The sequence below is a fragment of the Plectrocnemia conspersa genome, unplaced genomic scaffold, assembly GCF_051122295.1.
Source record: "Plectrocnemia conspersa isolate PC_06_02 unplaced genomic scaffold, ASM5112229v1 ptg000008l, whole genome shotgun sequence".
Classification (NCBI taxonomy): Eukaryota; Metazoa; Arthropoda; class Insecta; order Trichoptera; family Polycentropodidae; genus Plectrocnemia; species Plectrocnemia conspersa.
Window position 1 is genome coordinate 3,515,779 of NW_028277172.1, and position 27,964 is coordinate 3,543,742.

A 27,964-nucleotide genomic window follows, 5' to 3' on the forward strand; every position below is an offset into this window, starting at 1 on the left:
TCAGGCGCGTACGTAGAGATACATTCCCTTTCACTCGTTCGCGTATTAAGTGACGAGAGTGAGTGAGAGATAACGTTACACGCGTTGCGCACGTCTACTTCTTCGTCACTTAATACGCGAGCGAGCGTATTAAGTGACGAGAACTGAAGTCGGCCGAGACCTACGACTTCGAGTAAGCAACCATACTGCCGCAAATTTCATATGCCGTCCGGACGGCGGCCGTGAATGACGTCTGTACGGCGGCTTCTGTCACGTACAGCTGGCATATTTGCGCGTGATCGAAAAATGTGCCAAATAATCGCAATTTTTAAATTGTCATATTATTAAAATTACGCTACTGATAATTATAAAAGTATGTGTGGGCACTCACCAATACAATATCAGTGAAAACTTTTCGGTCGTAAACATTCAATTTACGCAAAATCTTTTGTTGGCTTTTGCAAAATGCCATAAGGCATAAAAATGATACTTCAAAATACGAACACCACATCTGTGACTATCCTAGAATTTTTCGCCATCGATTCTAAATAAGAATTCCTTATGGTGCGACATTTATATAAACCGATCTAGGAAAATACATAAGGATATTCGAAACGATTTTTTTAATAAAATCAAGTACCACTAATTATTTTTTAATTATTTAATTTTATATGAAAAAAAATATAATTAGAAAAATATACTATCAAAAATATAGTAAATCCCTCTTGGTGCCCTAAAATATTCAAAGATGTCAGTAAGAGTCTGTTGAAGTCACCGATAAGCATGTGGTATTATAACTAGACCACGTGACTACGATGCAGCGCTCGACATACGTGGTGACCATAGGACGCCTACGCGCATACTGAAATTGAACCGAGTTACTCGTTCTATCTCAGTTTGCGAAAAAACACCTCACCGCTCGCGCTCGAAAGAGCAGCTCTCGGCAGCGGCACTCGAATTTTTAATTATAAAATGCACTAATTGTTAAAAGAGGCATTACCATATAGGATTCAGTACGATGCAGTCCGTCAGGAGATTCACCCGGATATAAGCTAGTTCATAGCGATAACAAGTATTTCATGACGTGTCAATGTTTATCAATAAACCTGGAAGTTAGTTGCCAAGAGTTTAATTAGAAGACATCAACCTTCCATGATAAACTTTGAACCTGGAAACTGAGAAAAATCGCTGAGTTTGATCAATGACTTTAGACCCTCTTCAAAACTTTTACAAGTTAAATTTAATTTATAAACAAACAGATATAAAGTTAACATTTAAGTATTATAGAGCAACATTATTAATAATGTTTTTATGATCATATAAATAAACAAGCAGTATTGTTGACACTCGCTAATAGATTCGCTCGATTTATTAATAATCATACTGATGAGCAAAATAGACGCATGATTCATATAAGCACGCTGTTATTGTAATCAGAAATAACCTTAGAAACCTGAATTTTATTTAAATAAATAAACAACTGCCTATCAGCAAGTTCATCGATTAACTGAATAGCGTCATTATTTGCACATACTTTAATCTATCTATTCATTTATTGGGCCTTTTTTCAGTAGCTAAAAAAGGTTCAGGAGTTAATTTCATGGTCCAATAGCAACTAAGAGTTTCGTTTCATTACTGTGCCGACTTAGGTCGACCTCCTACCTAGGCGCTCGCGCAGTCGAATAAACCTATTGATGGTCTAAGCAATTTAAGAGTACAGGTAAGTGATATCGGGGATAAAATGACTACAACGAAAAATGACTTCTAACAGTGTATATTTTTTTCTCGATTGAGCCATCCGTTGATCCGTTCAACGGCTCTTGAATGTGTTTAATTATAATTGATGTAAACGGTTTCCACAAACCATTGAATATGTCACAGTCTCAAACGCAATTATCTGCATGTCGATTGTGATGTCGCCACTCGTGACCGTGACCTGTCATCGTGCACTGCTCGTTTGCATGAATACTAAACGTCCTAGTATTACTAGGATGTTAGGGCAACAATCCAATTATATATTCAAATATATTTAAAAGCCCTGTAAACGAGAATGTTCATCTTGGGTTATAAATTATTATATTACCATTTTTTTTCAACAGCATCTTTATTACTACGTCTTTGCCTTTTATTTAACGATCGTACGAAACGTTAAATAATGACAAAGACTTATTCATGATCATCATAGCTATGTGACAACATGTGATCGTAAACATTTTAATTTAAAACAAAACTGCACAATACGTAAAAGAAAATAGCAAAAATTCGCAACTGAGTAAATATAAGTATGAATAAATTGACATCTGTCAAATATGAAAATATATATTAAACTATTGATTGTAATTTATTATAGTTTAAAATCGACCTTAAAAACGGCATTTTTATTTATTGGGTTTGGTGAATAATAATTACAGATGATTGGAAGAATGTCCAGATGCTAAAATTTAACGTTTTCGTTAGCAAAGGTAAAATTGTTTCAAAATAAGTAAGATGTTTAGCATTGTAACACATTATCTACTAATAAGATTGATCAGTACTATTACCTACAAAACATGAGTTCGAATCCCATATGGACCTTTGTGTTTTACAATTTATATCTTGTCTGCAAAATCAGAATTAGTGATTATTATATAATTATAATTCATGCTGTAGTAACAGTTTAAAATTAATAAAATTTACGTCACTTTGAATTCGGTCAGCTGTCTCATTACTTATAAAGTGGTTGTTGATTGTGTTTACCCGGTTGTAACACATTAGAATATTTACAATAAATAAAATTAATATTAATAATATAATAAAGAAACACGTTATAAGCCTCAATTATATTTTCTGTATTGAGAGAAGTTAATTAAATAAATAATAATAAGACGTCTGTGCACTAAGAGAAGTGAGTGGTACTCGATCTTATTTTAATATTTTTTGATCTGAGCCATCTAACGTCAGTTCTAATGTAAAGAATGACTCGTCAAAAATATTTTCATATATAAAAGTGTTATTTATGCTTTCATTTATCATTCACACAGACGTTAAAATATACCATCTGAAAAAAAAACACCTGTATTCGTATTCAGATATCAATTTCGAGTAATACAAACAATGCTACACGCGTTACTATGTATTCAGAGCAAATAGACTTTTCATTAATCATTTATTTACGATTGCGTGTAAAAGTAAAATTTTTGTCATCATGCCATCTAAGTTATAATCGAACTAAAATGGCATGATTTTAACGTCACGCATTATCGTCACGTCGAAAGCATTACTTTATTCATATATGGATGATTAAATGCATTTATAATTCGCGTACGTTTGCATAAATTATCTTATGAAAAAGTCATACACGTTTTACTACTGTTCGGATTCAAGTGTTAAAACAAGATAACAGATAAAGTTGATTTGAGATTAGATATTGTGTGGAAAAATTATTCGTAGATAATAAAACACGTGCTACTCGAATAAATATTTTTTAAGAATTTCATAGCAATAAATAAATATGTTATTAAATTCCATTAAATCTGACGGTACACTTTTCTATCTCTTTCTCTCAAAAATAATATGAGCGAGAGTTATAAAACGTATACATTGAAATTCCACGTGCTATGAATATTTAAAATAGACGAGAGGCAATAAACTGAATGGCGAGTTTAAAATAAAATTATAATAATATATAATAGTCTACAGAAACATTATGGCAGTATTATGGTGTATGTTAAATAAATCCATTTTTTTAGATAATAAATAGTATGAAATAAGGCTTTAGGATATCCAGAATTTAATGCACGCTAGTTGTATATATTAAAACATATCATTATACAACTAAAAAATCAACAGAACATTCTGCGGTAAAAAAATAAACGTAGTATATGACATAAATTTAAGATTTTGCAACCAGCCGAAGAAGTATTTTATATATGGGGAATTTTTATATGCTACAGTACCTAGGCGTAATATTTATATTAAAAATTACAAAGGCACAAGTTGCTTGCGACAGCCCTGGCGATGTTGAAAAATAAACATTTAATTTTAACCATTTTATGAACATTTTACGGCGTCCGTGATATACGGCGTCCGTGATATACATATTAAAATAATTTTAAGCTAAATTTTATTAATAAAAATCACAAAATTATTATTTATTGGTATATAATAAACTGCTGTATTTTTTTCTAGCATATACAGTTTTTAATAATCGATTTTATCTTCACTTGAAACAGTTTTTGGTTAACAAAAATTCGATTATTTAACCCTTAATGTGCTAAAAAAGTACACGATAATGCCAATCATTGTTACACAAGTAGCTTATGACAGCCCTGGCGACGTTGAAAAGTTAACAATTAATTTTAGCCATTTTATGTTATAGTGGTAATAATTTCAAACGCTTCTCTACAGAAGCTTCAAAGCATAAATGGAAGTTTTTGTGAGAGCTTCGAAGGAAGGCCATGGCAATACAGTCGCGACTCGACTGAGCTTCGTCCGGCGTCCGTGGCACACAAAAGGTTAATTGAGCAATACAGTGGAGCTTTGGCTCCGTGACGGAGCTATAACTCAAATTATTCGTATATCAAATAAAATTTCTCCATTGAAATAGATTAATGACAATCGAAATGGTAAATACATATTATCTAAATTATCGATAGTTTATTTTTAAGTTACGCAATACGTTTTTTTGCCCATATGTAGAGACATTACTCGTTTAGAATAGTGAACACCCCATGAATAACTCTCTGCAAAGAATCCTTTTCAGACTAATTTACTTAAATGCACAAATAATTCGTTTTATGAAACAAAGTATTTATTTAAATGCACATATCTTTAAAAATAATTATCGCTGTACATGTACGGTAGACGATTTTTCACTGTTTAGAGGTATATATTTACATATGTAGCTAAAAAAATAATAAATAATAAACAATAAAATTATATATTATTTATTTTTTAATTTGAATCAATGTAAATGATTTATATAACACATATTACCAAAAAATTAAAGAGTACGAAATAAATCAACATAACAAAAAATATTTTATATTAATTTTATAAAAAATATTGAAAGCCTCTGTTTTGATACAAAAACATCTACAAACCATATAACAAATGTGTAAACTAAATTAGCAAAATTTAATATTAGAAAAGGGTTGAAATAAATTATTAGAACATACTAAAACAAAAAGTAGTAAAATAAATCAAAGAAATACAACGTTGAGAATCACTGACTTTTTTTATATAATTTACTATTAATGCAATATTAATAATAATAAATAAATAACAACTGAATTCACTCCCAAGAGTATACTAACAAATTAAAAATGTGTATAAATTAACTCACCATTTCATATAAATATTTGCTCGCAATTAAGCCAACATCAACGGAAAGCGACCGAGTATTCTTTAACAGCAAAAATACTAACTATGAAAATTAAAATATATACAATAACCTACTATATATAACTACAATTTAATTTTTGTAGTTATTATAAATAATCAATAAATATAATAAAAACACGCTTTTTGATGATTTTTGGATTTTTTAACGCTTATTTTTTTACGCACATGTGCATAAAAATATTTATCAAAAATATTTTTTCGCTGTAATTTTATCAATGTGATTACTGAGATTTAATAATCACTAATGACTTAACGAGTCACAATTATTTTATTTATTATCCTGTGGAGGACGATTTATTTTGTGGCACACTGGCAACACTGACGTAGCGGCGTCTAGAGCAACACACTCGTTTGGCGACCACGACGGTCACATTCTACCATGTCACACTATGCATAAAACTTATTTTCTTAGAATCTTTTTTTTCAGCATTCTATGAGTTTAATTTCATGAAATACGTTTTATTTTAAAGACAGTGTGTGAAACATAAATGTTTTAAGTCAGTATTTTGGCTCATTCATCGAAATAACTAATAAATTTGTTATGCGTAATTGCTGTCTCTTTGGATTAATATGCGAATCTTGAGATCTTTACGCAATATTGAGTTACAGAAACTGTACAATATTATTCCTCACAATTTTTTTTTTTTTTTTTTAAAATTATCAATTGATGTGATTTTTTATCATGAAGCGAATGATTTTAATGTGCAAAAAAATGCGTTGAAAGGGTTGCAGAAAGTGTCAGAAAATGTCCCAGTGGCAATTTGATTTGGAAGATTCAGTAGCATATATTATTGAAAAAGATCTCTATAAAACAGCTGTAGAGACTGTAATTTTCACCTCAATTAAAATAATGTACAGTAAGAAGAAAAAATATGTTTGGAAGGCCTTTTAGGGGAGCAGAACTTCTTAGATAGATTTCAAGAGCACGATGATCAGGTGTTTTACTGTATAAGTAATGTTTACTTATGAGCGCTGATAGGTGCAGTGTCCGATACAGGCGGGTTCGAATCCCGCGGTCCGTGGGAAGCCAGCCTCCTTGACCGTCACGCTTTAGCGGTACCTGTCTGACATGTCACAATGGCGGCATGTATAAACACACGCCGATTTGCACGCTGTTCGGTGTCATCGACATCGATCGATAATTGACACAAGAACAAAACACACCTGCGTGGAACGAATGGCAGGCACCTTGGTCACAAAGCGGGCGAAATTATTCGATGACATGACACATTGTTAAGGGTCACATTGAAAATAATCTACCTTCTTCGAGGTCCATAGGGTAATATTTTTCTTACTGAGCTCTGGATAACTTCTGCGCTTCGATTGGCTGTGTCATGAATCAATGATCGACACGATCGACTGATCTCTCGCATGTCGCTCATGTCTACGTAGTCGCCGGCGACTCGCTGATAAACGCTTATCTATACTCAGTTTCATTGAAAACTCACGAATGCAACAATAATACAGCACGTTCTGCTGTAGAATCGTATTAAATACGTCATTCATGAAGTATATCTAGCGAACTAAATATCTCTGATTAACCTATAGCATATAGCAAGAGCTGTTTCACCATATACACAGGAGCAAAAAAAAATGTTACATACTTCTCCAAACATTATCAAATATCATCCAAAAAAGATGACACATGGTGACCCCATTTAAAAGTAGTGTTTATAAAATATAGTTTCAACCGATTCACTGAATAGAATTCATTGTAATTTAAATATTATATAAATGCCTAAAATTAAGTCAGTTTCAGACTAAAAAATCTTGTTGAAATCCTAAATTAACAGTGCAAAGCGCTGTTAATAAATTTCAGTCAAACAAAATTCGGTTGATTATGAAAGTATTGTTTATAAATAATAGTTTTTCTGTCACAATTGAAATTAGGGGTTGTTAATGATCTGCTTAAAAATGCGTAACAGTCTTAAAAAATATTTTTAAGAAAAGCTCATGGTTGTTCGTGTTCCATTTGATTTTTCATGGTTATTGTGGTAGTAAAAAACGATAATAACCATTCGCGAGAATTGGTATGTTTGACCCAACACATAAATGTTAATAAATAACGTTAATTACCCACTCATTAAATTTAAACTCGAGTAATTAAATATTTACATTAACACTTCACACTCGAGTAATTTTGCAATAAAAAATACGCATGAAAAAATTAATAATAAAATCTAGAATCGGAACGAGCCTAACGTAAAATGGAATTTATTAATTGGGCGTTTGTAGCAGGGGCGTATTTGGGGATAATATATTTCTACCATAATTTATGATTTAAATTAGCTTTTTAAAAGCAAAAATAAAAAAGTACATGTTTAGTGATAATTTGATGAGACTAACCGCACATAATTGAACCAAGAAGATTGGTAGCAAATCCATGACATCAACACTTGATTAAACCAAGTAGTATATAATTACCTGTAACAAAAACAGACATATCATTAATATTTTCATAAGAAACGCGTATACATTTTTATGAATACAAAAATCAGTATGATCTTTATCTTATTAAATAAAGAATGTGAAATAGCTTAAGATTAAAATAATAGATAATCGACATAAGATAATATTAACGATATAATATAAGCATAATATTATGTTATAAAATCTATATTACACTACTTCATAACTAATAAAGTTAGCGGTCAAAGGAGATCAAACGCAAGGATTCCTTTACAGTTCAATAATTTTCAATTAATGATAGGTCAATTATAGTAGATAAATTCCAAAGCATTTCACAAAATTACATAGAAATCAATTAGTTTATCTATCAGACTCGATTTATTTTATTGTAGGGGATTGCATTATAAAGCTCTAAGTAATAAGCATTTAATAGATAATCATATGATATAACAACACTAAAAAATTAATTAATATGTATTACTTTGATAAGATAAAGAGAGCATTACTATGTTTCTTTATTATCGCAATACATAATTTATAGATCAAATAAAATTTAATAAAAATCTGTGTTAGGAACATAAGTATATTTTTGTTAATATAAGTACTACAACTATTTTTTTAATGTAATAGCCCGGTATTAAAGCATTTAAAGGGAATCTAAAGTAGTGATTCTTTATCAAACGCGAATAAAAATCGCGAAATGATAACACGCTGATAACGACGAGAAAACATAAGATTGGAAAAATACTAAAAGATAAGCACCAGCAGAGGCTCTCGGTCTAACAACCTTCAAAGGACCCAGGTGAAAGCGATAATTAACCATAGGTTCTAAAACTTTGCCAACTCGGAAAATTCATCATTATCTACGGAGAGGAAAAGTTTGCCTCGTTTGCCGTGCGGAAAAGTTTAGCGAGCTTTGTTTCGTGTTTTAGTTCTATTATATATAATGCTTATAGTGTATATTGAATAATAATACATACATATTATTATTTAATATTGACGATAAGTTTTTATCTTATAAATCTGTTGAATAATGGACGGTGCAGCGGTCAAGGTTAGAAAATATCTATTTATTAGTTTTGAAGCGTTTTTGTTATCTGAAAATTGAGCTAATCTAGCGTTTCATTTAGATATAACAATATAAATTAATATAAGTATGTTTTTGCATATTCATATGTACAACTCTATAATGATATATAAATACATATGTATTATTTTATGTATTAAAAAATGGTCCATTATTAAACCAACTATTAACTATTTGTATTTGTCAAGTACGCTTTGGATTTGATTAAAATGCATAACGATATGTCTTAATAAAGTTAGGTATCGGAATCTAGATTGTATTTATAAATAATTAACTTTAACGCCGGGAAACGTATATGTACGTCATACGTTGTTAGAACTTAATTTTAAATAATATAAAACTTTTTTTCAAATAAATGATATATTCAATAGTTCTTGAATTGTTAAATATTTTTTATGTAAAAATGGTAATTTCATGAAATGAAAAAATATGTATTATTATAATATTTTTTTCAATGGTTCGCAAACTTTGTTCCGTGTATTGTTGTAGCATAAATATGTATATGGAAGTTCGCAGAACATATTAATCAACTGAAAACTTTTTTGAGAGATACAAGCTTTTGTAAGAAATTTTACTAAAACATTTAAATTTACGAGAAAATGGGCTATTATAGTATTTTTTGCACACATTTACACTTCATAAATATTATTTGAAATAAATAAATAGTTTATTTATTTTTATTTGTACAGGCGGTCTTCGACTTTCGGACGTTTTTTTAAAAAAATTTTAATTTTTTTTTTTTTTTTTAAAAAAATAAAAAAAATTTAAATAAGATATAAGTTCAAAATTGTGGAAAATAAAGATATATTTTCAGAATCTTTAAAGATGTTTCCAAAAAACAGCAAAAAAAAAACATGGATGAAATGGAAAATCTTTGTTATAGTGGTTCGATGACCAACATCAAAAAGATGTCCCTCTGAGTATTTCAATTATTCAAGCAAAAGCTCTTAGTTTGCACGAAGATTGGAAGGATAGATTAAAAAAAGATTTTAACACGGTTTTTCAAGCAAGTAACGGTTGATTTTACAATTTTAAAATCAGGTATTCTTTCCATAATATTAAATTTACTGGAGAAACGGCTGATGCGGATAAAGATGCTGCAAAAGAATTTATTTCCTAATTATCCAAAATTATTGAAGATGGAGAATATTCCTCTAGCCAAATATTTAATGTAGATGAGACAGGTTTATTTTGGAAAACTCTTTAACAATGAAAAATATGAATGAAGCCTTCACGCACCTTGACAAATTTTTAAATATTATGGAAGATTGTGATCCCAATGGAGAACGCATATCTCAAGTGCGTAGGGCGATCAATAAAAACATAGCATGTTATAAAATACTATATGAAGAAAAGAAAAAGAATAGTGGAAAACAGTTTACTCTTGTTAACTTTTCAAAGGAAACACCCGCAAACCCCACTTAAACGTGTCTCTTAAACGCCTCTTAAACATCTTATATTTACTTGATAAATAAATATTTTAAAATACACACAATTTCAATTTTTTTTAATTCCCTCGACTTTCGTACATTCAACATTCGCACACATTTTCAGGAACCAATTATGTGCGAAAGTCGAGGGGCGCCTGTATAATACAGAAGATGTGTTTAGAAATAGCCTAAGAACAATAAATAACTAGTCTATTTTTAAATAAACTATTATATGATTATTGTAATAAAATATTTATTTATAATAAAAAATATACAAAAATAATATATATTGTAATCTTCACAGTTGACTGAAAACTTAATGGTAAATATACGTTAGTTTGTTTTAGATAACGATTACATTGTTTACTGGTGAGTACTATTACTACTACAACTACTACTACTGTGCATATTTGTTATAATGATTTATAAAATTAATTAGTCTCACATCTTAATTAATGATTCTTATTTCCATTGAATGTCACCAACGAAAAATTAAAACATTCTACTTGTATGCTGATATTTTAATAAGGCAATTCGTTTCCAGTGGCAATTTCCTTTCGTCCAACGGACGTGGGATGCAGCGACTGCATCATTAGTTTGCACAAAAACGACGACCCACTTTCGACCTATTGCCCATATAAATACCAGCAGTAGTGAATAGACTCAGGCCGAAAATCTGACCCAACCGAGCAAATTCCACCATACGCCTTATAAAACGATGATGTTATAAAGGCGCCCGTCAATTAACCATTATTACGCATTAAGATGGTAATTTCACAATGTCTAAGCGTATAACGTTTACGACTTTAGAGATAAATCACTAATCTTATGTCACTGCTTGATGACAAAACGAATCTTTCGTATGGTGTTTGTCGGTTGAGCCATGTTTGAAACTCGATTGAAATTCACAATTGCGACCTTCGGCGGAGATGGACTCGCGAATTTATAATTGAACGCTCTTTTGTGCATTTTGATTCAATGTACCCGCGGCTCTCAAACGTTTCACGCATCATGAACCACCAATTAAAGGCCACTACAGAATTAAACAATATTACAGTCAATATTTTAAGGGCGTTGAAATGTAACCCAATCAGTCGAAATTGTTTCATTTCATATGAATTAATTCTTAGTTATGATAACGTAACACTTAAAAACCCTGTACTTTATTAAGAAATCACAGTCAGTAAGCAGCATTTAACAAAATAATTGCATTGATCTGCTTTCTATACTAAATACAAATAAATAAAAATTGTTGAAATAAAATAAGAAATTGTATTGAAAATATTATGTGTTTTAATAAAGTGCCTTAGTAATTCTTCAATTGGTTAAAATAACATTGTTTTCTTTAAACCACATTAAGTAGCTATGCTTTCACCATATTGTTTATATATGGATCTGATAATAAAATATATTACTCACTCATCACATACACAACATTTCACAATGTTGAGGATAAAAGGTATATTCACTATACGCATTTTACTCTTCAACTTTTCATAAATAAATAAATAATAAAAACGCCTGACACTCATCTCTAGCTATATTAACACTTATGTTATCAAACATCTATCGCTACTACTTTTATAATATTCTAATATATATATTTATGAATATATTAATTTCATAATAAGTAGTGATAAATTGCAATATGTTTGTTAAAGACACTGTAAATCGTTGTGGGTATTATTATATCGACAGGAATTTTCTAGTTCAAAATATTCTTAAGGAAACTTTTTTTATTGTATAAAACAAAATCAAAAAAATATGCATAAGCTCACATTATTCTAATACTATTAATTTCTAATGTATTTGATTAATACTGAATTTATTAAAGAGTCATATAATCTGATTATTTGATTGAATTGATATTATATAGATTAAAACGTAAATATATTTATCTTGTTTATGAATATTGATGTAAATGATAGCACTCCACTGCCTGATTTCTAAATTGAGTATATACTGTTATACAGTAGACCCCCAAAATCACGGTAAATTGGTGTCCGTTACTTTATGTGTGAGCGAGTCAGAGGAAGAATATCTGCAAAAAATGTTGAATAAATTCTTGTCCCCCAACTACACGCGCCCAAATAGCACGTTCTCAATTAACCGTATTATTGAATTGCCCAATACTAATTTGATGTATTTATTTTTACGTATCGTGCTGCCACGACCTAAAATAATTTGTTATGCTTGACTAGAGATCGATATTATCGGTAGTTAGACTGACCGTTTGGTGCGAATTTATAGCACAAATGTTTTCGAAACATATGATTTTCCTATATTTATTAAAATATGTTAATTTCGATGCGTTTAAATCATTTTGTTTTAAACTTATTATGAAGCGTCTGTTACTGAGCAAAACTATTACCGAGCAATCAACAAATAAGATAATATATGTAACAATATTTTGAGTATATAGTTATGTTAAAAAGCGTTGTATAAAAATAAATAACTGTTGAGTATGTTAGACTTACTTATAGTTATATATATTTTTACATTTTTATTAATAAATAATAATTATACTTTATCAATTTTTTTTTTTTTAAATAAAATGCTATTTAATAACAGTACATAACTTGTGGTTATTTATTGATTTTATAGATACTAGCAAATGTGCGAATACCGGACCCTCAACTTTTTGAGTTTTAAATATTATTTTTGCTTCGTTCTGATTTTTTAATTTTTTTGGTTCAAATTAAACATTATTATTTAGGATTTTCAATGATAGTCAAAATGGTTTAATCTATAAAAAACTACTTAACATTTTCAATTCATTTGAAAATAGGTTTACAACTTGACTAAATATTTCCAGAAGAAAAAAATTATATTATTTAACGTTAGATATTTAATGATAAATCTAAATATTGTATATCATTTTTGAATAGGTTTAAAACTTAGCTAGATAATAATAAATTAAAAATTGTACAGTGAAATCTCAATATAGCGATAGATTCATTATACATATATAATAACATACTGTCTTACTTTTTAATTAAATTATGTTTCACGAATCAAAAATATTTTCTATGGTTAATGATTATATAAATATTTATACACAATGACTTTTTGCGAAAACTAGAACATTTTTTTAAATAATCATATTTTTTTATTATTCTATAAAAGTAATTTTATATGCAATTTTTAAATCAGTGAATTCGTATTTAAAAAAAGGTCGGGAGGAACTGACCTACTATTGATAAATCAAGACCGAGCCAGAAAATAAGTTAGGGATTGATAAATATGCATAAGAAGGCCGATAGATGTTGATGGGATGTAAGTAATACAAAAACGACCCGAAGTGTGTTGATTATCTATAGGGTAACCATATTTCCCAGGACTCAAAACGAGACTATTGTCAAGGATTTTTTTCAGAAAATTCTTGTGTACAAAAAATAATGAAACATAAAGATAAAAAAATATGTTTATATACAAATAATCATAGCGCTGAAAGTCTGTAATTATTTTTAGGCTTTTTTTATAAATGTCTAATTTTTGGTATATTCATATTTAAAATGACAGTTGCTCTTTGGTATATTTTATTACAGGTATAAAAATAGGGTTATCTAAAAAGGAAATAATAAAAGGTAAAAAAAGAAAATTAAAAAAGTAAATAGCGAGAAAACGTATAAATATCCCGTATATACGGGATGCACGGCAGCCCTAATTATCTAAAGACACAAAGTAGATAGAGATGAAGATATCATTTTTTTATTAATGACACCTTTAGCTGTAGGTATAAATAAATACGTTTACGAAGTTTGTATTCATATTTATAACTCTTAAATTGTTCATCGATTGTGTAATCCTTTTCAGTGATCTATAAACAATCATATAATAATAACTAGTTATTTATGAATGATATGATTTCCAAGTACTTTATTATTGACCTACCACAACACTTCCTAATATAGATAGCCCATTAACTACCATAAGTTTACTGATACGATCTAATTTTACTAAAATTTCAAGAATGACGATGGTAGATTCCATCTGGATCTTAATAAGCCATAGAGGTCTAAATTCGTCGCAACATAACCACTCCAAAACGCGTTAACCCCTAAATAGGCCTGTAGCAAATCGCTAAAGTTTACTGCTTTAACACGGAAACCATCCCATAGCCAACAATCGATTAAGCCCCAAAACTTTGTGCGGATCGTTAAACGGTCGTTATTATGACATAATGGCCCTATGACATGTCATGCCGAGCTGTGTACCGATAGTCGCAGGTGTCGCTGGTCCTACCGCACAAAGCAGGGGGTGGTTTAAACCCCGAACCACCCATTTACATAAGGGGTAAATATGTCCGAATCTGTGTGACGTATTTTGGCGAATGCGATGGTCAGGGTCGGAAGGGTGACCTTGAAGAATTTGCTTGTAGTGTTATGGTATGTCTAGAATCGATCCATCGAATTTGTATACTCATTGTATAAACCGGTTGGTTTGCATGATATTAAAAAAAATCGTATGTGTTAACAAGTCGACGTTCCGTTAATCAGCTTATATGACTATTTTGTCAGATGTTTGTATTTTTCCTCAGTATCAAGGTTAACGTATCGCAGCTTCTATAAATCGAATTTTGTTTGACATTGTTGCTGATTTTTTATATACTATATAATATAAAAAAAACACTTATAATGGATTAGTGACATGCTTTACACGCTCATCCCAAATTCTTAACAATAAAAAATAATTTATGTAAATTGATATACTTTTTTCTAAATTTCAGCTAAATGTCATCGAAATTAAATCTATGAATAATTATATGCAAAACGCATGTTATTTTTAACATAACCATAACCTTGATTTTCTTAAAAAATCCAATTTTTTATGGTAAAATAATAATTATAAACCCCTTATTTTCATACTAATTAGCATTATTCAAAACAGATGCGATCAGTTAAAAATACATATACAGTCTATCTATAATATAAATTAATAAATTTAATTTTATATTGATATAATAAAAAAAATATGGATACGATAACTATTGTATAATTTATACATATCAATATGAAATTTAAAAAAACAGATTTTGTAAATGTCTCTGCTAAGCTTGTTAGTCAGCCTGATCCACCATTTTGTTTTAAAATAGCAAATATGCAAACAAATAGAAATTAGTAATAAAGAAAAAATAATCATTAAGTTAAAAAATTATTAAAAAAAAAACATTTTTTTGTAATTAAAGTGAGATATAACGGTTTTTATAAACACGATTACTAGCGTAGTTTTAATGATATTGTGTTATGATTTTCCCCCCCAAAAAATAAACCTTTGTGAACCGTCATTGTGTTTCAAAATGTAGACTATTAAGTCATAATTCTAAAAAATATATTGCAAAAATATTTTCAATTAAAAGTTTAAAAACACATTTTTTTTCATTTGTATGTGTAGAATATAACGATTTTTGAAAACATGAAAAAGTTGCGTGTTCAAATCACGTCAGGGTCACCAGTTTGCGACGGATGATGACGGGTGGCAATTATATTGAGCGGCTACAGTAGTATTTTATTAAAATGTATGTGGTTTACATAGTTATTACAATATATAGGTGACCGGTGCATGAGGCAGCACCGGCCGTTGCGACTCCACCAAAGTTTTCCAAGAGAATGTTCACGTCAATTCAGTGTTATTAGAGTGTCGCCAAGTTTTGACCATAATAAAACTAATACAAATGGGCCCCCACAGTAGTTTTAATTGTATCGGGATAAATATTTCTCAAAAAAAATTCGTAAGCTAGCCTGACCTTGTTTCAAAATGGCAATTATTTCAATTATAAAATTCGTGATTCTGTTAAAAAAAAAACTAAAAATAGGAGAGGGCAAAATATTCTTGATTACAATAACTAACATAAATTTAATTGAATCGTAATAATATTTTTCTTAAAAATAAACATTGTAAATACTTCAGCTAAGCTCGATTTTAATCCGCAATATTGTTTTAAAATTGCGACTATACAAAAAATAAAAAATATAATCGTATTTCTGTCAAAAAAATTAAATAAAAAAGGAAAAAGGTCAAAAACATTATATAATAAAAATATTATTAAAAAACGGTTTTGAGGACAGAATAACTGCTGTATTTTAAATCATATCGATATAAAACTTTTATTAAATAATATTTAGTAAATATCTTGGCTAAGTTTCTTAGCTAGCTTAATTTACCCCCCTGTTTTAAAATTTAAATTATATAAATATTGTTTCAATAAAAGTTTAAAATGAATAAGTAAAGATGTGAAAAATATTTGCTATAAAAATTAATAAATGTATTTATGTGATATATAACGATTTTTGAGGACACATTTTTTTTAAAGCTTTTAATTTTTTAACCCAGCTTTATTCAACATTCTGTTTTAAAATAGCGAAAATTAAAATTAAAATACACACATATACAAAAGTCTGCCTTATTCATGGGTGAAAATTTTTTTTTTTGATAATATCGTTTATTAACTAAAATCTGAGCTTTACTGAACGTTTGTCAGAAAGTTACTGACCATATAAAAATGATATCAACGACTGATTATTTATTTTGTTACAATATGATGGCCGTTCTTTAGACTCATTCACTTAAGCTAGACTAAAAAATACTTCTAGCTAGATATCGTGCGATACGACATGAAGATTTAAGGATTGACAGACTAAAGAAAGATATAATATTAGCAGATTAATAATTGTATCGCGCGTGTGTATATATTTGATGCGCTGAACACTACTTTTGCGATAATTTTTGCTTAATGATTCGAAACACGTGTATACCTCATTTCAAGTTCTTGTCTGATGAGCCAAAAAAATCTAATACATCAACATGATATCATCTAGTCGATGCATGATCGTTTCAAGATGTCCTCGAAGCCACCAGATGTCGCGAAGTTTCAAAAACAAACTATGAACTGAGGTACATTAATCACCGGTCGCCAAAGCTTCTCTGCTTCTCGAACACCGGACGCATTAAGTCAGAAGACAAGGGAGAAAAATGAGAACGACGCTCGGCATCGTCTCGTGTTGTTCTTTGCGGCGATGATGGCCAAAAGACGCTCTCGGATTCTTCGGCTGGTTGTTGGCAATGAGCCAGATCCGTCGGCCCGGTGTTAAATTCCACGACGTCGTGTGTCTGGACCGGCGCTTTCCAAAGTTTCAGCATCCGGAAAAACCGGGAGCCACTCTCGCTCTATTTGCGTACTGCAGACGAGTTGAATAGCACCGTTTGATGAATTGTTGTGTTGCCCTAGTTTTTAGTTCTAACCCCATGTATAGACAGTATTTTATGAACATCCTGGTTGAGAATATTAGAGACCGACCCAACAAACAAACTGCTTTGAGATAATCAAATTCAATGTTAGAGATTAAAAATTAACCAAATGCATGGATCAAATCACCGTCATATTCATCTATGTACTATTATATTTTTCTCTCGGAAAAAATCAAAAGGAAAACAATTTAAAAAAATAGCAAATACAGAGAATCACAAAGCCTAGAGATGAGCAGGAGATAAAAAGAGTTGAATTGTTCTACAACACCATTTCCTTAACTTTAAAAGAAAGTATGCCCTACTTTTACCTCTTATCTACAGCGCCAATGACTGGTAAGGTAAAGTTGTTTTAGGATATGGTTAAGTTTCTATATTTATATTCGCTGTCATTGCAAATGTAAACATTAAAGTAAAAACAATGAAGTTGACTGATCGATGCTGTGTCCAAAAACTATTTTATTTTTTCTGCATACTTGTCAGTTTGGGCGAAAATTGGAGTTTCTGTCTGCAGTTGGACCACTTCTGAGAAAATTTGGCCCGGGTCCAAAATGCCCAGGCGTCGTCAGCCAAAAGACGTCGCGACGCCGCCGCAGAGGCGAAACTACAAGGACGTTTTATGCGTTGGCAATAACAATTAACATACAAATCGGCGAATGTCGATTCTTGGGTCGATAGTTACGCGAGAAGTTGCAGAAACAAACAAAAACATAATCAAGGGAAAGTTCAGTGGGTAAACATCGGTATTATTGCGACTAGGTACTGTGTTTTCTCGAAGTTTTTAATTTCTTGGTAATGAGAATTCTCATTTTTAATTCACGAAAATACAGTAAATATTGTAGATGATAGATTGAGATCTGAGAGAACAGACTTCATAGGTCGATGGTTTGTTATAATGGACGCGAGTAATCGAAGGACCAGAACTAATTGATTTACTCGATTGATTACACGGCATTAAGTTACAAAGGAACTGTAAAAAATGTTATTTTTTATATTTCGAACAAGATAAAGATAAAAAAACGTCTTTGATTAAAGTTCGCCAACAGGCAAATTTTATGGCGTAACTTTGTGAAAGGCCCCCGTACATTTTTGAAATCTGCCGATTTATACGCAGAGCAGTTTTTTCTATATGATTATAAATATAGTTCTGAGACTACAGAAACAAAGATAATTAAGAAAATCGTTAGCATTTTTTGCCATTCAAAGGTATAAGCAATGTATTTTTTTAAACAGCTGGCACAGACACTGCGGTATAAAGAAATGCAGCGTTTGTAAAACATTTAAAAATATTCGCACAAATTTAATTTTGACAAAAAAAGGCTCGATTAATATTATTAATAAATCAGATGAAAATTGTCAATAAAAGCTACTTCACATTTTTCATATTTCGAACAAGATAAAGATAAAAAAATCCCTCTTTGATTAAATTCGTGGGCATGAAAATTTTATGGCGTAATTTTGTGAAAAGCACCCATACATTTTTGCAATCTGCTTATTCCTACGCGGAGCAGTTTCATTTTATATGATTATAAATATAGTTCTGAGATTACCAAAACAAAGATAATTAATAAAATAATCAGAATTTTTTTGGCATTCAAATATATAAGCAATATATTTTTACAGACTGCTGGCACAGACACACCCTTTCTTATGCAGCGTTTGTGAAACATTTAAAAATATTCGTACAAATTTAATATTTAACAAAAAAAGGCTCGTTGAAAATGTTTGATAAATCAGCAAATTTCTCGAGAAATGAAAATTCTTGATTTAGCATTTTTTCGGGAAGAAACATTAATTGCGACTGTTCTAAAGCCCAGAGCAAGAATATAATTAGACATGAATTATAATATAAGACAAATAACGTTTTTAAGCAAAAATATATTTTTAACAATTTTGCTTTAACAAAATATTAAAATATATATAAGATACTATATTTACCATATTAAAATATTTTTAAGCTGGATTTAATAGTTATGGATTTAAAAAATAAAAAAGTTATAATTTATTGATATATAATAAATTGCTGTATATTTTTCTAGCATACGCGATTTTGTCTTCATTTGAAACACTTTTTTCTTAACAAAGATTAAAATATTTGACACTTAACATGCTCAGGTATCTTGGGGTAATATACCACCGTAATGCCAGCCAGTAAAATTATTCAAAAATTACAAAGGCACAAGTCGCTTACGACAGCCCTGGCGACGTTGCAAAGTTACCATTAAATTTTAACCATTTTATGAATTTCGTATGGCATCCGTGGCACAAAAAAAAATAGTTATATCTTTGAAATTAAAGACATCTATATGAAACTTTTGAATCAATAACTACTTGTCACACTTTGCAGTAAGAATAATAAAAAGAAATATAAAAAAATGCATATGATAGCAAGACACTAACAATATTTGAAACCCACATTTTTAAGACATGCGTTATTTTAAAACAATAATATTTTGTACCTTTATCGCAATATTTAATTCAAAAAGCACAGAATTATCATTAAAAATTACATTTTTAACTGTTATGTGTTTTGATGTTAACCTCTTCAAACCTGAATTTTTATTTTTCGTAGAAAAAATATTTTTGTTAAATTATTTTATTTAGTACATGTTGACATGTTATATATAATATTTTTTTTTGTATAAAATTAATTTTTATTATTTTTCTATTTAGTACACATCAAAGGGGCATAAAAAATATTTTTTATTTTAAAATAATATGGTGACACTCTGATAATAAAATGGCTTCAAAAACAAACAATAAATTATTGTACAATACATGTACATTGGGTTTGAAGAGGTTAATACATATAAGTCGTTCATAATCGAACTCAATTTTTTAAATTTATTTAATACAATATTAATATTCTTTAAACCTCGAAGAATAACATTACACAAGAAAAAACTTTCGCCGTGCATTAATGATTATAAAGCATTGAGCTAAATTTAAAAAAAAATATTAAACTCAAGATTATTATCTTCACATTTAAAAGACACTCCTAGTGTTTTCAACTGAAGAAAATTTTATTTCTTATCCATCATAACAATTACATAATGATGCTCATTTCGTTGTATCATATTTATAATGAAACATGAAACTTTTATAATCAATCACAGCCTTCACGTTTGTAACCACGTTCCAAATTGTATAATTCAAGAGTTTTCCATTACCTCAAGAACCTCCTCATCTCGAACTTGGGTCGAGCCTTTCATTATTTTCTATGATTTCGTTTCAATCACATTCGACGTCATTATTTACGACGCAGGAGCGTAATTGAATTTTATATGCGCAGCCCGCAGCTCTAATTAATAATTAACCAAATTGAAATGTACACCGCTACCCCAGTGTGTTTTCTGGATTTAAACGGCATCCGACTTTTCCGGTAACAATGACGAGTTTTCCGCGCGCCCACGCGGCGAAAACATGTTTTTCAGTCACGTTGGCAGAAAGTGAGCGATTTCTCACCGAAAGCTTTCCGAGCGATGACGTCACAGCAAAAGCTTTCGCGCTGTAATTTTCGATAGTTTTTTTTGCCTGGTACTATCAACTAGAGAATGTTTGCACATTTTTTATTTATGTACATAAAATACATTTGCGACAGATGTTCGAATCGCTCACACAATTTGTATTTAATAATTTGCTTATTTATGTGTATTTTCCGACATCAACGTTGGATATAATTAATTGTCCAATTAAGCGATATGGAACGCTTTGAAATATTCAATTTATTTTATAAACTTATGAAGGATATGAATCAAAACTATTATAGCATATATAATCTTCATCTAAAGGTGATGTAATGCATATCATTACGTTGATAAGTTAAAACAAACTATACGTATAAATATAATGCCACAATGAAGAAGAGAATGACGTACCATCTCAAAGGGTTCAAGATGATCACACCAGTATAGTAAAAATAATAAAAAAATATGTATATTTATATAATACAAAATTTTAGACAAATAAAAATTGGCTACTTTTAGGAAAACCATTTGGTATTATCTATATAAATAATTGAACTATTTTTATTTATTCTTTTTTTTAAATTTGTTCATTCAAATGTTTTCACTTTGTACAAAATGTGCAAAGAAACAGCTAACTACACAATGTGTTAGAATATTGTTTAGATGTTAGCTTAATATTTAGAAATTAAATCAATAATGACGATTATAAATTCAACACTATAATCTTGACTTATTTTCTAGCTTGCGATTCAAACATTACGAACAAACAATTAAAAACATGGATTGATATAAAACGCTCGGTGTTGTTTGATCCATTGCTCCATGGACAATAAAATGTCATTCATTAAACAAGCAAATGGACTGTACGTATATCCTTTATTAATTTGATTTTTTTGCTAAAACATTATTTGTACAAATATTAATAGGATCAACCAATTTATAAGTAAAATAAATTGCATTCATTTTGAATAATTGAAAGATTTTTAATTTAGAATTAAATTACTGTTTTTAAAAAAATGACTCGACAAAATTACAGTTGGTGTTGGCACTTTAATAGTATTTAATAAACAGCTGTTTGGAATTTATTTGCCTAATATCTGTTTTTCTGCCATAACTACAGTATTTTAGTATTATACATGCTTTTTTGTATAACTATTTTGTAAAATTGATAAGATCAAAAAATTAAAAAAAAAAATTTTAATTGATAAAATCAATGAATATACAAATAAATAAATTGCATTAAATTTAAATTGGAAATTCGCTATTTTAAAAAAATATAGATAAAAAAACGCTCGGTGTTGCTCCATCCATGGCTCCATGGACACTATAATGGCGTTTATTTAACAGCCAAATGGACTATATGTTTAAAGAATTATTATTTTAAATTGAGTCACTGTTTAAAAATGTATAATAATAATAAAAACGCTCGGTGTTGCGCAATCAATAGCTCCATTAGCAATTTAATGGTACTTAATAAACAGCCAAATAGACTGTAGGTACGTCTCTGGATTTTTTTTCCGTTACAATCACAGATTTTTAATATATGCGTTATATTTGTACAATATTTTTTTAAATTGCTAAGATTTAACAATTTATAAATAAAATAAATTGCATTAAATTTAAACTAATTTAAAAAATAAAAAAGCTCGGTATTGCTCGATCCATGGCTCCATGGACACTATAATGGCATTTATTTAACAACCAAATAGACAGTTAGTTTAAAAGATTTACTATTTTAAATTTAGTCACTGTTTAAAAAATATATAATATTAAAAAAACGCTCGGTGTTGCTCGATAAATAGCTCCATTAGCAATTTAATGGTATTTAATAGGCAAGCAAATAGACTTCGTGTCTAAACTGTATTTTAACAATATATGTTTTTTTCTGCTATAACCTCAGCTTTTAAGTATATGCATTATATTTTACTATTATTTTACATAATTGATTAAATTAGTTCAATATTAATATAATGGTAGAACTATATAATATATTAACCCTTTGATTGCCGAACTTTTTGTTACAGATTTTTTGCAATCAAAAAAAAAATAACATTTTTACAAAACATATATCTTTATTGTTATTATTAAATTACGCACTTAAAAGTATCCTGCAAAGCTATTATTGGACTACTTTGAACTGCCCTAATAACACATTGAATTTATTTATCAAATAAATAATTATTAAAATTCTAATATATTTTTTTTAATTAATAAATCTGATTTTTTTAGTCATAAAAATCGCTAAAAAAATGTTATTATTTTTCTAATTTATAAATATATTTTTCTAACTTGAGAATATTTTTTTGTTGGAAAGTTCAAGGGTCAATAATCGATGAATTACACTAGTATAAAAAACTAGCTATATTTTACGTATAAATCAAATTATTTTACCTCTGTCTGTTTACCCATTGTTTTCATGGAAAAATGTGAAGGATCCAAAACTTTAAGCACATTTATTGCTCGCATATCAAAAAACCACAAAACAACATTCTGCGTCATGAAGTTTCCGAGAAGCACATCAACGTCCCTGGAGGCTCTACACAACACAATATATCGCTAAGCTCTCCTCAAAGTTTTCTATATGATAAATCGATATCTCCCGCAGGGCCGCCACCTCTGCAAAGAACCTTTCGAATCTAATCGCCGATGATTGATCATATTAAATAATTTCTTCGGCACATTTCCCCGCTCGATTCGATCCGAATGAATATTTCACGAAAGCGCTTCAATATTACACGGCAGCTCACCTAGCGTCCCGTTAATAAATTAATATCGTGCGTCAGTGGAGAGAGAGAAAAAATCGTCGGAGGGAGTCCCTCGAAATGTAATATGAATCAAAGTGGCCTCGTGGCACGTAGACGTAATCAAAGGAGAATATTTGATTATGAAACGTGAGGGGGCGGAATGCGAGCGAAATATCGCAGGGTAGGTGTGCGACGGGGTAGTTGAGGGAAATGGAGTCGGCTCTCTCGCAAGATAATATTCGGCCCGGGGGCAGGTCCGCAGAAATATTTGATTGCGGGGCGGATTGCGCGCCCGGCGATCGATCCGGCCCTGGCTCGGTGGTGCGTCAACGGCCGCTATCAATGCTAGGCAATGGAACCTTCCTTGGCCTTCCGATATGAGGCTATGATAACACCAGCTACCTTCCCTTTGGAAACATAATTGATTGGAAACCTTCAAAAGTGTCGCTAACCTTAAAGCCATAAAAATTCAGTTTTCTCCTAGAGCTGTAAAAGCAAAAAATAAAAATAAAATACCTCTATAATCTACACGTATAAGAGACATTGAAATATATTTTTTATATTAATTTATATATATATAAAATATTATTTAAAATAATTTTTATGTCGCTATCACAGTCTAAATTCAAAGAAATGCTAAAAGAGTCATATTAATCGAATTTATAAAAAAAAAAATGTAATTGAGCAGGTTAAATGCAGCATCCCCGGATTACGCATTCCAAAGAATGACGACGTTGCCATTATTACCGATTTCAAGACTGTCGCACTAATATAATGGTCGAGAAATCAAAGGTAATTACTCCAAAATGGTTAATATATTGGGGACAGAAAATGGAACAGAATATGCTTCTGAAAAATTGTAAATATTTTGTTTGTTAAAATCATAAAAACAACTTTAAGTCACCTTACTTAACATAGATTTTGATTGTAAATCTAAGTTGGGTTGTAGAATATTTTAAATGTAAAATTGTCCATGTACCAGAAGAGCCTTAAGGATTGGAATTTAAAAAGAAAGCAGATCCGTCATAATTTTTGACGTCAAGAGCTGCGAAAGCTGTTAAAACTATGCACGAGTAAGTGATAAAAACCTACTGTCTTTTGCAACAACTTATATATGTTAACACATTTTGACTTGACATCAAACTAATTGAAATTACTCCAAACTGAAATGATATTTCTATATGTCTTTATCTTGTCTTTTTGCATATTTGCAACATACTATTTTTACTGAAATAGTTAAAATTAAATTATCACTATATATATATTTTTTTTTATTATATAAAGTACTACTTTATATAACACATTTAATTTTTTTTCAACGATAAAACAAATCATGGAATAAAGGGTTTAATACATTATATAAATTTATTAATAAACTATTTTTATATCTTATGTTTAGTCTCAAAGGTGTAATATCGGCGAATAAGAGGCGAATATATTTTAAAGTATGAGCTGAAAAAAAGCCTTACTCCCTCCTTGGTTTAAAAATATCTGTATTAAAAAATAGCAAAGAGTCTAGTTCCGCCCTGAATCAAACTGGAAAGGGCGTTGGGCTTCCACAAATACTCAAAGGTATATAAGCCAAAACAATGCTGTATCAAATTAAAGTCAGGAATTACCGACACAACCCGTTGAATAAAGAGAATAGCAGTCGCTTTCAAAACAAGTGAAAGCAGCCTAACCTTAACAAAAAAAGCCTAGACATCAAATTAAAACAATTTATAAATTTTACATATCATGAGACAGAATAACATTTCGCAAATACTTTTAAGTGTGAGAAATTGTTACTTTCAAAACAAGTTAATTCGTTACGCCGACGCGTTTAACGATCGGAGATATGGGCGATTATGTGAATGAAGGGACAGTCGCTATCTTTACAAATGAATGAAATGCAAAGGAATGCTTTATTTAAGGTCACCAGACGTCCTCAAAAAGTGTGTCCTCCTTCGTCCTTATTTGTCATCTTTAAAACAAAAAAAATTTTGAGATCCCGTAACAATTTTTCCTCCTCAAAAAAATGGAACAAAATTTTCGAAACGCCATTTTTTATTTTATATCTCAGGAATTTGTCCTCTTCAAACAAAAAAATACGAGATAGCTTTTGAACAAAAATTTCCGAAATTACTACTATTATTTTTAGCTCCCACATCATGACCATTTTACTTTTAGTGTCTTCCTTTGATATTTTAAAAATCTGGTGCTGATAAAGTCGTTGGAATATGTGGATTGATATGTGGAAACAAAAATAATCTGTTTCCACCCCGCAAATCGCATTAGCTTTATTAAATTTTAGTTCCTTCCTTATTTAACAAAAAACATATTTAAGTACATGCATAGCGTATATCTGAAATTTCTACTAATTTGGGACACAAGAGAGTTCATTCAAACTCGTACTTTTTTAATAAAAAAATGTTGGTTAATTCTTTGCCTTGCTTTGGAGTAGTCAGTAAGTCGATGAAGGTTGTTTTTTGTTGCACTCCAAACTATGTGTGGAGGGTTGTTGATATTTACTATTGCATTAATCTATATAGGTTATTGATTTTATTCATTACACTGTTTTTCTTAACGTGCTCAGTTGTGTTATGAATCAAGTCACTAAGAATGGGATATTACGGTGAAGGGAAGCCCTGGGAAGGCTTGTCCGAACCATGTTTTCATAAGTTCAACAGCCAATCGGACCTCTGCGTGAACTTGGAGCCGGAAAAATCGAATCCGAGTCACGTGACTCATCGCGGCGCCTAGTGGCCGTATTTTTAGCTCGGCCAGCGTATCGAAAATAGACTTTCTCACTAAAAGCGGCCCACGACAACAACACAATGCTTGCGGAAAATGATGCAGGAAAGTGTTTTGATTAACGGACATCCTGCAGATCCTACACACATGCACACATATGCACATACAACGCAGAAATTCTGATTCGCTTCCACAAATCGTGTCTTCGCGCAGTTTGCATCGTTATAATTCGGTGGTATCAAGTGGTTTTTCCTATGGGGCTTTCAAGGTTTCCACATGGTCGGATCCATTTTTAGAGCTGGGGTACTCGTGTGCCCACGGTCGCCTCCCCCCACCCTCTAGACCGGCAGCTTGAATGAACCAACCTCTCGGGCAAACTCGTGACCGTTCGGAAAATTCCGGTGGCGCTCGGGCCGTGCCCACTTTTCACTTTCGCTCGGTTTTCGAGTTTCATTTTTGTCCGGTATCGATCGAGTTAAGCAATTAGGTTAATTTTCCGTCTTATACCGTATTATACATAGATAGCATAATCTTTGGTTATTTGTTAAAAAATATTCTGCATTAATACTTATATGCAGTGGAAATTACCGGATGGCGTGTTGAAACTCAATCGATTGGAATTATAATTATATTAAAATATTAATTATTATTTTTTTGATTTAAATTTTTTAAACCAACTATTATACAATAATTAAAACGAATAATCAATCGTTTTGTTTCTGTTAACACTGATTTAATTTCTATGATAGGATTGTTAAGACATATGCCATAACATAGAGCTTTGAGGAGTATTGTATAAAAAACACATTTTTTAAGCTGCTGTAGAAGCTTTAAAAAATTCTTAAGAGGAAAATTTGGATGAAGTTCCTTAGTAAGATATTTAAAAAAAAACCTTATTAATTATAAGGGGGGGGGCAGTTTAACTGTCTTTTGACTAATGTTGGTGATTCAGGGTGGAACCAGACTCTTTGTTATTGTTTACTACTGCGTTATTGTTCAATACTAATAATTTTATCACACTGTGTGACTGCGTTACGGTAGATTTAAAATCCATAAGATTGGCAACGTCATCATTCAGTGAAGATATGCACTGATCCTTGTCTTTGTTCAAATAAGGTCCACGGTTTTTATGAATATGTATAGAAATTCGATTCACATCTACACAGAAACAGCATTGCAATAAAACAATTTCATGAAGACTTGATTTACATTTTGAAAGACCTACTACTACTACTTTGCTTCTTACCGCTGAAGAAAGCATCGATTTAAAAAAAATCTGATTCATCCGACTCTGTAGTTACCTTTCTCTATCATAATTTAGATCATCCTCGAGATTTTAACCACATGCAGAAATGGCCCCGGAAGTTCCGGATCAGCTGGAAGCAGCCTCTGAGTTCCGGCCGTTTATTGACCGACCGGATGCGAATTTTTCCGCAGTTAAATAATGCAATAAGAGCCGCGAAGGGCGAGCGTAGGCAAGGTCACGTG

General features: G+C 30.4%; 1 protein-coding gene across 47 annotated transcripts in view; it reads right to left on the reverse strand.

Moving 5' to 3' along the window:
- The window catches only part of Mef2 (myocyte enhancer factor 2), a 268,497-nt gene that overhangs the window by 23,636 nt on the left and 216,897 nt on the right, over window positions 1-27,964 (reverse strand). For 10 of the 47 annotated variants that reach the window (XM_088190470.1, XM_088190452.1, XM_088190473.1 and 7 more), the window contains one exon: window positions 7,708-7,785. The exons of the other annotated variants lie outside the window; for them this stretch is intronic. The gene's annotated coding sequence lies outside the window, so the exon portion shown is untranslated. The remainder of the gene's footprint in view (window positions 1-7,707; window positions 7,786-27,964) is intronic. 47 annotated transcript variants of the gene reach the window in all.